General features: G+C 38.9%; 1 protein-coding gene across 1 annotated transcript in view; it reads left to right on the top strand.

Moving 5' to 3' along the window:
* The window catches only part of SUPT3H (suppressor of Ty 3 homolog (S. cerevisiae)), a gene marked incomplete at its 3' end in the record, with an annotated part of 38,959 nt that overhangs the window by 6,715 nt on the left and 22,641 nt on the right, over positions 1 to 9,603 (top strand). The gene's annotated exons all lie outside the window — the stretch shown is intronic.

The following is a 9,603-nucleotide window of genomic DNA, read 5'->3' as shown; positions in this document are numbered from 1 at the left end:
CCTGCTGAGTTCCTCCTCATGTATTCTGTGGGCAACTGGATGTCGAGGGCAAAATTGGATGTCGAGGGCAAAATTCCACACTAGTGTTTGGGCCAATTTCCATCCTTTTTAGTCAGTACTCTAGTAGGTGTGGCTGTTGGAAACTTGCTGGGTTTAGAGTGCTTTATATACCCTTTTAATGGCAGAAGCTGATTCCTCGGCTTTGACTTACTTTTCTATGCTGAGGTGGCTGTCGCATTCAAAAATATTTGTGTTTTTAATATTTGAGTATTAGGGCCTCATTTCACTTTCAGGACATTGTGGAAAATTCTAAAAAAAACCAATCTTTTTATCCTGTCCTAGATTGTAAGTCTTTTATTTTTTTTCGTAATGCAGCCCCTTTTCAGAACTGGGACTTTCCCAGTCCTGTTTCCCCTTCCTTTTCCCCTTTGGAGTTGCTCAGAATCTACTCAAGAATCCCTTCAAGAATCTGGCTGGGAACAAGTACCCTTTCTCCCAGCTGAGAATCAGTGTTGTGGAACAGTTCTTCCCAAGCACTGTTTGTGTTTTGGAAAGTGATGATTTCTTCTCTTTTCTTTACTTGCTTATTTATTTATGCCAAATGTTATTTTTTTGCATAAAGGCAGGCAAATCCTTTGAGCCTGTCTGCACAAAAATACATGACAGCACTGCTCTGACTTTATGTTCTTGTGCCCGACTTTACATTTTCTTTTGTCATTCCATTATACTATTTTCTTGGTCTGAAAAACTACACAATTTGCTAGACCTACAAAGTTCTGTCTGTCAAGGAATGCATTCTGTAATCAAATATTTATCTTTCATCTGACTGTGTTTTCTTTTTTCTCACTAGGCTGTAATTCATGAACATTAGTGCGTGTGTGTATGTGTATAAAGTAATACTTCTCTGTTGTTCTACTTTATTGTATTTTGTGAACTCCTTATCTGTTTGCCTGTTAAAAAAATGACAAAAATCAAGATGTACTTATTTTAGAATAGACCCATCATACAGGTACAATGTCAGTACTGTGTATTTTCTTTCTTATTTTGTTAAAAACTAATGACAAAACGTTAAAGATTGCTTGAGACATGCTATTCAAAATGTTTAGCACATTTTTGTCTTTCTTTTGCTCAGGGTTTTGTTGTCACTTTGAGGTGGGTGGAAAGTAATCAAAGACAATAGGAAATGTAATCCATTCCTAAAAGAAGAATTGTTCGTGGATTGACTAACGGTGTACATCACATTTTCTTTGTGCTTTAGAAAGTTTAATCCGTGCTAAGTTTTGGAGGAAATCCAATAGACACTTGAAAAATTCTAACAGTGTTCTTTTTAAGGAATTAGTGTACTCAAATCATGAACTGCGATCTAAGGGCAGTGTTCCTTTTAGGTATCAGTTACCTCAGAAAAGTGTGGTTATCTTGGTTTGGACAACTGTAAATGATTTCAGTTCCACTTTGCCTTTGGCCAAAAAATCGTACTAAGTTGTCCAGAGCAGATGATTAACATATATTTCTGATGTCATTATGGGCTAAACAGGATATGAGTGTTTAGCAGTATGGTTTCAGTTATGATACAAAAAGCAAATATTGTTTATGCTCATTTCTTTTAAAACTTTTTATAAAATTAGAGCTAAGGCTTCATGGGATCACTTGTTGTTCTGTGAGGTCAATTCCGTATTTGTACCATGGAGAAGTAAGCAAGGCTCTAAGCCACCTTCACACACTGCTAAAGGAGAACAAACAATTCTTACAATTTTGACTGAAAAACACCCACTAACGCTGTCAATAAAAAAGAAAAAACATTCTTCTCAGATTATATATAAAAGTTATTGATCTATCCTGAAGTTTTAATTTGAAGCAAAGGACTGTCTCTAAATAGTAATAACAGCAATGTGCAAAGGAAAACGAAATATTCTTAAAATAGAGAGCAAAACTAAGAACACAATTCAGTCTACTTTGCCATAATACGTGATCACGTTATCAATACATTGTGATTGTGACTTTTTATAAAAATTTCAGTACCAGCTATAAATACTGGCAAACCAGTCAACTGGAGTGGCAAAACCAAAAGAAAGTAAAAACTGGAATAGCACCTCTCTCTTACTTCAAAACGGTCAGTATTTTGCCCTCATAAGAGAGTAATAAAATCTCCAGTGAAATGCTGCTCCTCAGAGTAAGACCATTATAGATGGAATAACTGGAGGTGTTTCAGGACCAGACTGGACGGGGCTTTGAGCAACCTGGTCTAGTGGGAGGTGTCCCTGCCCCTGGCAGGGGATTGGAACTAGATGATCTTTAAGGTCCCTTCCAACACACCCCATTCTATAATTCTGTGATAATAAGCTGTTCCAGTTCATAAATGTAATTCAGCTCTGCGCAGGAAGGAGAGATATCCATATCATCAAAGTTGTCTTCAAAACAGGTGAGAATAAAATTTCAGAGCAATCTACCTGGCACCCCTTTTTTATTGCACAATTTAGGCTCTGGCAGAACTAGAACTAGAACTAGAACTGGTGCTTGGGAATTAATTTTCCTTTCTGTTGCATATTGTGTGACAGAATCCATGAGAAATAAAACTTTGCAAGTGCAATGTTGTTTTGCTTTTTCATCTCTTAAAAAGGACAGACTTGGGATTCTTGTGGGATATGGCTGAATCAGTGTGGGGAGAAGGTGCGTACTCACTTAAAGTCTTGGCTTTTTTTCATTATTTTGTAGTCTGGGTAGAAATGCAGTTTGGGATGTTTGTGTCCTTGTGTTGCTACTCTGAACCTCTCAGGTGACCTGTCCATAGTAAAACTAGCTGCAAGTTTTGCTGTGATTTTGTTAATATTATGGATATTCCACTAAAATTTTGTATCAGAAACCGCTATCAAATTTACCATGTCTTTTTGTTAAAACCAGGTATATCTATGTTAAAACTTCAGTCAGTGTCGTTTCAAAGCTGACTTCTGCCTCATTGTGTAAATACCCATTTTTTATGATTTGCTTTATAGTTCCACCTCCCCCATGAGGAAAAAGATCTTCCCATGAGAAGTCTGAACTGGCACGCAAAGGAATGCATAGGGCATCACGCCGTGAATGCCGTGCTTCACTTTGCTTCCCCTGGGATTAATAGAAACACAATTCATCTATCACTCTGCTAGTTCAGGGATAGATTTGCAACACTCAGCTGTTATATGTCAATAATTCAGTTATAATGCAATAACTGCTGTAATGCTTTCATAGTACATTGCAAGTTTGACAGTGGAGGGAAAATAACTTCCTTAGAAGACACTAACTTGAACACAGGCTAGAAGCCAGCAAGATATGACAATTAAGTTGTACCCCTACAGGAAGAGGTTGGCAGAAGCTTGCGCTTCTTTAGGGTGTACTGCCCTTTGAATGATGTTAGGTATTTAAAAACTACGGATACATATTATTTTTCATTGCGGATGTGATTTTTCCCATACTATTCATTAGCAAGCCTCTGTACTAAGCTCTCAGAAATGCAGTGGGCCCTGTAGATTGCAGTGAAATGTGGGTGTGTTTGGAATATACACTTTGTTCACATGAGGATAAATTACTCCCTTTTAATTTTAGTCTGTGTTCAGATACAAGTAATTTGTGTCCATCAAACACACTTAAACATGCCTGTCATAGAATCATAGAATCATTCACGTTGGAAAAGACCCTTGGGATCCTGAAGTCCAATCGTTAACCCTACTCTACAAAGCTCACCCCTAAACCGCATGCCCCAACACCACCTAGATGCACCTCAAGACACGAGGAATCATATTCTGGAAGTCCACTCTGTTTCAGTCACAGAAATAAGATAGACTTGGCACATCCCAGTAAATTAGACCGTGACCAAGACAATTCACTCCAACTGCAATGCCATCATCACCTTTTGAGTGGTCACGCTTTGACCTGAGCCAAGTAGCATTGTCCCAAATAATTCCATTTTGAGAGTCAGCCTGGGCCAGGAGTTCTCTCCACAGCATGGTTTGGATGTGACCACTCTCTTTTGGAGGCTCACAGGGCAGAAGCACGGACTCAACTTGCTCCGTGAAACGCCTTGGAGGGCATTCACCTGATGTCATTTAGTTGAGACAGCTAAAATTTGATGAGGTAAAAACCCCAACCCTATGAGGTCTTTAAAGGAGGATATGAAGGCGGTGTTGACCTACTCAAATTCATTGGTACTAATTTGGAAAAGCTGTGCAAAGAAAATAAGCAGGAAATTATTTGGAAAGAGCTCTGAGGCCTGTTAGTACTACTGTGCTCATTTCACTGGTGAAAATTATGCCAGTGAAGTGCTGTGTGGGGTCATTACTCTTTGGGGAGTATGTTCCTGCAGGGTGTATCAATAACAAACTGGAATTTGATTTAAAGCTCATATGGAACGCTTAGTACTGTAGTACAGACAACATATACTTAATAGAAACTGCATGCCAGAAGACAAACTAAGAAGTTTTCTGTTAGGAAGCATCAGGGCATTGTTTCTGAGAGCACATCTTTTTTTGCTGCATAATTTTTATGACAAACTTCTTTTTCTTCGGAAAGAATTGTTTTTAACTTTCTTACTGATTTTGGATTTACGTCGGCCGAATTTATGGTTTGGGACAGAATCTTTACATTTAATTGAGCGGTGAGTGCTATGATCTCACAATATTTTGCCCAAATCTATTAACAGAGTAATTTTCAGAATCACATTTTGTAAGTGCTAACCCTTCTTCAATTCTAACAGCTACACCCTATCACAGAATGTATCTTGGGGTAGGGTTTGGCTTCAGATGAAGATGTTTCAATTTGATTGAGGTTTTTGCATGTGAACTAAGTGTTTTATCTCCCACTTTAAAAACATTTCACAGATCTATCATTTATTTGTGTCTGGTCCGCATATAGAATTGCAGCTTTCTAATATTATATTGTTTACACCAGCAACTCAAGTTATAGCCTGAAGTTTCAAAAAAAGGAGGTAGAAAACAAGGTTCTTTGCTCTTTACCCAACATTGTCAAATGTGGGCAAAGGGATCCCAGTGATGGAACACAGAAGGACAGGCCAAACCACTAAAAACCTTATCTCTTATGAAACATTCTTGTCTGGACTAAATAATTGCAGCCCTAAGTGTGCTCCAGTATCATCCTCACCTGTGTGTCCAGGCCAAATAAGAAGTTACAGAATTTGAAAAGGGACCTATAATGCCTATGTGAGGCACTCATAGAATCATAGAATCATAGAACAATTCAGGTTGGAAAAGACCCTTGGGATCATCGATTCCAACCATTGACCCTACACTACAAGTTCACCCCTAAACCATATCACCCAACATCACATCTAAGCGACACTTGAGTTGCCATCCAGGGATGGCAACTCAACCACCTCCCTAGGCAGTCTGTTCCAGTGTCTGACCACTCAATTGGGAATAGGGAAATTCTTGCCTAAAGACATTAGATTCCTGGGACAGTGATGAAAAAAATCTCCTTTTCCCACATGCTTAAGCTACGTTGAGCTATGTGGAACTCAGTGCATCACTACCACAAGCTGGATTGAATTTCAGTTAACTGTACCTGCCTAAAAGTTTAAACGTCCTGGTAACTTAGGCCAGCTTCTATACTCAGAAATCAGAGAAAACGTTCCACGGGGACGTTCGTTTCTTAGATCAGAGAGAAAAATGCTTTCTTTTTCCCTCCTAAACTTTTAAGTCACATTTCGGTGTAATTCGTCAGAAGTTAGGGAAAGTACTTCTAGTGCCTCCGGGGTGGTTCTTCTTAGAGACTGAATTTCTGGTTATGAAGTGGGACCTTGATGATATGAAAGAAAGAGCATAATGATGAACTTTAACAGACTTTAAGGTCAACACTGGCTCCCTATATACTGTCTGCTTCTTTTGATGCACATAGATGCAAAGATTAAAAAGAGCATAGATGGATCATCAATGAAGAAAAAAAACCCCTTTATCCTTTAGGCTATGTTTGGGGTTTTTTTTTTAGTTTTTTGCAAGATATACCATACTGAAGTTAGGAATGAAATTTAGAGGGAATTAATCTCACTGCATCAGGCCAGTGTTTCTAGATGAACGCAAAGGTGGCACAACCAGTAGCATCTCGGCTGTAAATTAGCTGTCTGGCCATCAAAGTGTTTGTAACCATGATTCGGTATAAAATAAACCTGCTGGTATAAATGGTTTCTGTGATTACACATTGGTTGGGAATGTTTGGGATACTGGGAAAACACTATTTCTCTTGGGTAATGGTCGATTTGGTTAAAAGTAACAGAAAATAAACAGAAACAGTTTCTCATTATTGTCTATATGTCTTGTAAATGTTGTGTCATTCTCGTTGGAATGGGAAAAAGCATTCAAGTGGAAAAGGTTTCTTGTTTTAGCCGGTAATATCAGTGGACTTTCTGCATTGCTACAGCTCTAAGACTATTAGGATTTTCTAACATTGAGGTTGATTGCTATAGTTGCATGAAGTGTGCTGTTTATTTGGGTCTTCAGTCCTGGTAAAATCTTGTTGGTTTTAGAGCATTTTAGTGAGCATTGCTCATACTGCAAATTTCGGTGGTTTTGCTGGGAGGACAAGGTGTTATTTACTTTTCTGTCTTTCAGTTCTTTGAGTATTTTTTTGCTACTGTTTATTCTCTCTAAGGAAGAAGAAGATTCTGGGCTGTTGTGTTTTGAATTTTTGAGACCCAGTTGACTGTGTTCTAGCTTAACTTTTGGAAGGAAACTTTATATATATGTATTATTTCTATCTATAATTAAATGTAGGCACACACACCTATAAACAGTATTTCCACGCCGCATTTGATTAGGAGCCAAATGTAAGACTAAAGAAGCATTCTCCTTCTAAGTGTATTTTAATACTGTGTTTATTTGTCATCCTGTGTTAACATGTTTGTTGCTTAGAAATACCAATCACCACAGACTGATATTCAAAACACAGTTATTTTTTCATTAAACTTTGGAGAATTGGGAAAGGGGAATGATGCTGGAGTCTGACAAAGGTCCTGTTGCTAGTAGGTTATTGGAATTGCTGTCATGCTTTAAAGTACTTAAGCAAATCAGTGCTGATAAGGATTTGTATATCTGAGGCTGTGCAAAGATGCAATAATGCAAATCTTTTCTACAAGACTGGATGCAAGTCACATGCTTTGCGGGGGGAGTTATTTTTCAGGTCTTTGAACCTTTACGTAGCAAACTGCCAATTTTGTAGGCTCCGTTAGCTTAATATTTAAGTTCTTTCTGAATGAAGGAAAAGTGGCAACGGTTTATTTCTTAGGGTAAGATGTTAACCAGCCAAAACAATTTAATCATCTCAAGCTTTCCTGAAAGAATTCGTCACTTGCGAAAATGAAAACTCAGCACAGAGAGCCCTTATTTTCCTCAGAAAGCTTCCCAGCCACCTGATTCTGTCATTGCCACCTGCAAAGCTCCGTGGTGCAGGAGCACCTTGGGTCATCAGCCACTGCTTGATCAAGCTTCACTGTGGGCTCCTGAATTTTTCTCTCTGGAGGTCTAGTATCACAAAAAGCTTTCTGTGGAAGAAATTAAGAACTTCAAAGAATGAAGACAATAGAGGAAGGTACCCTATGGCATGACGTAGAGAAGGGTTTGATGGTTTTAATCGGTTTCAGTTACTGCAGAAGAGAGGGTCCTGGTTTTATCAGATAGGTGAGAACATTCACAAACCAATGTCGTGCGTCAGCCGTGCAAATGCCTTCTACAAAATTAGTAAGAAACCCTTTTTTCTAAATTGGCATTTACCCTCTGAAAGCAGAGTGAGAAAGCTACATGTCATCATAGCCTCTGTCCACAGAGTAGCACTGAAAGTCATTTTCAGCCAGCTAAATATAACCAAAATTAACTCAGATTTATTGAATTTTACAGCTTAAACAGGAAGAAATTCTATTTGAGGTTACTGAATGCAAAGACTTTGCGTTTGGTTAAAGAAGTGCTTGGGCCACAGATCAGCAGGTGCTTTATGACTATTCAGGAGAATAGTTATTATCAGCTTGTCTTGTAGTTATACTGTTCCCTCTGCCTTCACAGTTAGCTGCTGTTGGAGAATGGGCTAAATGGAGATTTGGTCTAACCTTCCTTACATGTATTTGATCTTTGTTTTTCTCTTTTTGTTCATTGTTTGGGGGTTTGTTTTTCCTTTTTCTTTCTGACCACAGGATTAGGCAGGATTAGTGCAAGTTTTCTCCTTTCCTTTTTGCTGACTTCTGGTCTATATTGCCCATGGTATTTGATTGAATTCAGATGGAATTTTGTGAATGTTTGTCACAGGCACTTAAGCAAAAAATCAAGAATCACTTGATTAACTCTAGAGTTACTGTCTATGCATCGTTGTCCTCCTTTGAGTAAATTCCAGTCTAAAAGCTAGCACGTCGGAAGGTTTGATGACAGTTTTTGATGGCAGTACTTGCTAAGTACAGGCATTGTCATCTTTAGTTCCTATTTTCAAAGCCCCCAGGGGCCAAGCTTCCCCCCTGGCATTCACAGGGGAGTTCAGATGTCATTAGGAAAGCCAAATCATCAGTTGACATTAAGACAATCTAATAGGGAACACATTGCTTCCTACTGAATTAAGAAATATATTAGAAATACCAGCATTTTTGATTTCAAAGCTTGTTCTCATAGGAGATACACTTGTAACCTGAGATTTAGACTGTCCCTAAAATAGGATCCTACAGTAGATTTTTAGAGGAGATTGCATTTTACTACTGAGATGAAGAATAAGAACACAAGTACAATGAAGAATATAGAGTGTACATGTGAATTTAGTTTTATCAGCTTTGGATGTAAATTGGAATTTGGATGCAAGGAGTTAAACTGAGCATAGGGCATCTCTTAACCAGGGTAGTTGCCTCCCCTTGAACCGTATTTTCTTCAAGCATTTCTTTGTCTTTATAGAATAACTAAACTCAGACACGATTAGTTGTTGAATCTTACAAACTGTAAAAGCAGTCATTCATAGCACAGCAAACAAATACTGAGTCATGATACGAGAGCAGTCATGAGTCATGATACAAGAGTCATGGTAGGCGAGCAGTCAGCTCTCTGGAAGGCACGCCTGCCGTTCAGACGGACCTTGTTGACAGACTGGAGAAATGGGCTGGTGGGAACCTCTTGAAGTTCAACAAAAGCCATTGTGGGATGCAATAACCCCTTGCAACAGTACAACTGGTGGGCCAGCCACATACTGGGCTTGGTTAGCAAGAGGTTAGCCAGCAGGTCAAGGGAAATAATGCTTCCCCATTATTGGGCACTTGTGAGGCATCTGGAATCTATGTCCAGTTTTGTGCTCCCAAGTACAAGGAGGGCATTGACATACTCAAGTGAGTCTGGCAGAAGGTCACCAAGAAGTTGAGAGGGCCAGAGCACCTGACATACGGCAAAAGGCTGCAAGACCAGAGCTTATTCAGCCTGAAAAAAGATGAGAATAAAGGGAAATTTTATTGCTGTCAACAGCTGACTGATGTCAGGGTGTGGAGAAGATGGAGCCAGACCCTGCTTGGGTGTACTTGGTAAAGGATAGAATTTGGACATAATAGGAAAAAATAAATTCCAATCAAAGATTGAAACTGGTTGGACAGAGAGGTTGAGAAAATCTCCA

This window comes from Apaloderma vittatum, unplaced genomic scaffold (assembly GCF_000703405.1).
Source record: "Apaloderma vittatum isolate BGI_N311 unplaced genomic scaffold, ASM70340v1 scaffold7533, whole genome shotgun sequence".
Classification (NCBI taxonomy): Eukaryota; Metazoa; Chordata; class Aves; order Trogoniformes; family Trogonidae; genus Apaloderma; species Apaloderma vittatum.
This window is presented reverse-complemented; position numbering and strand designations above follow the sequence as displayed.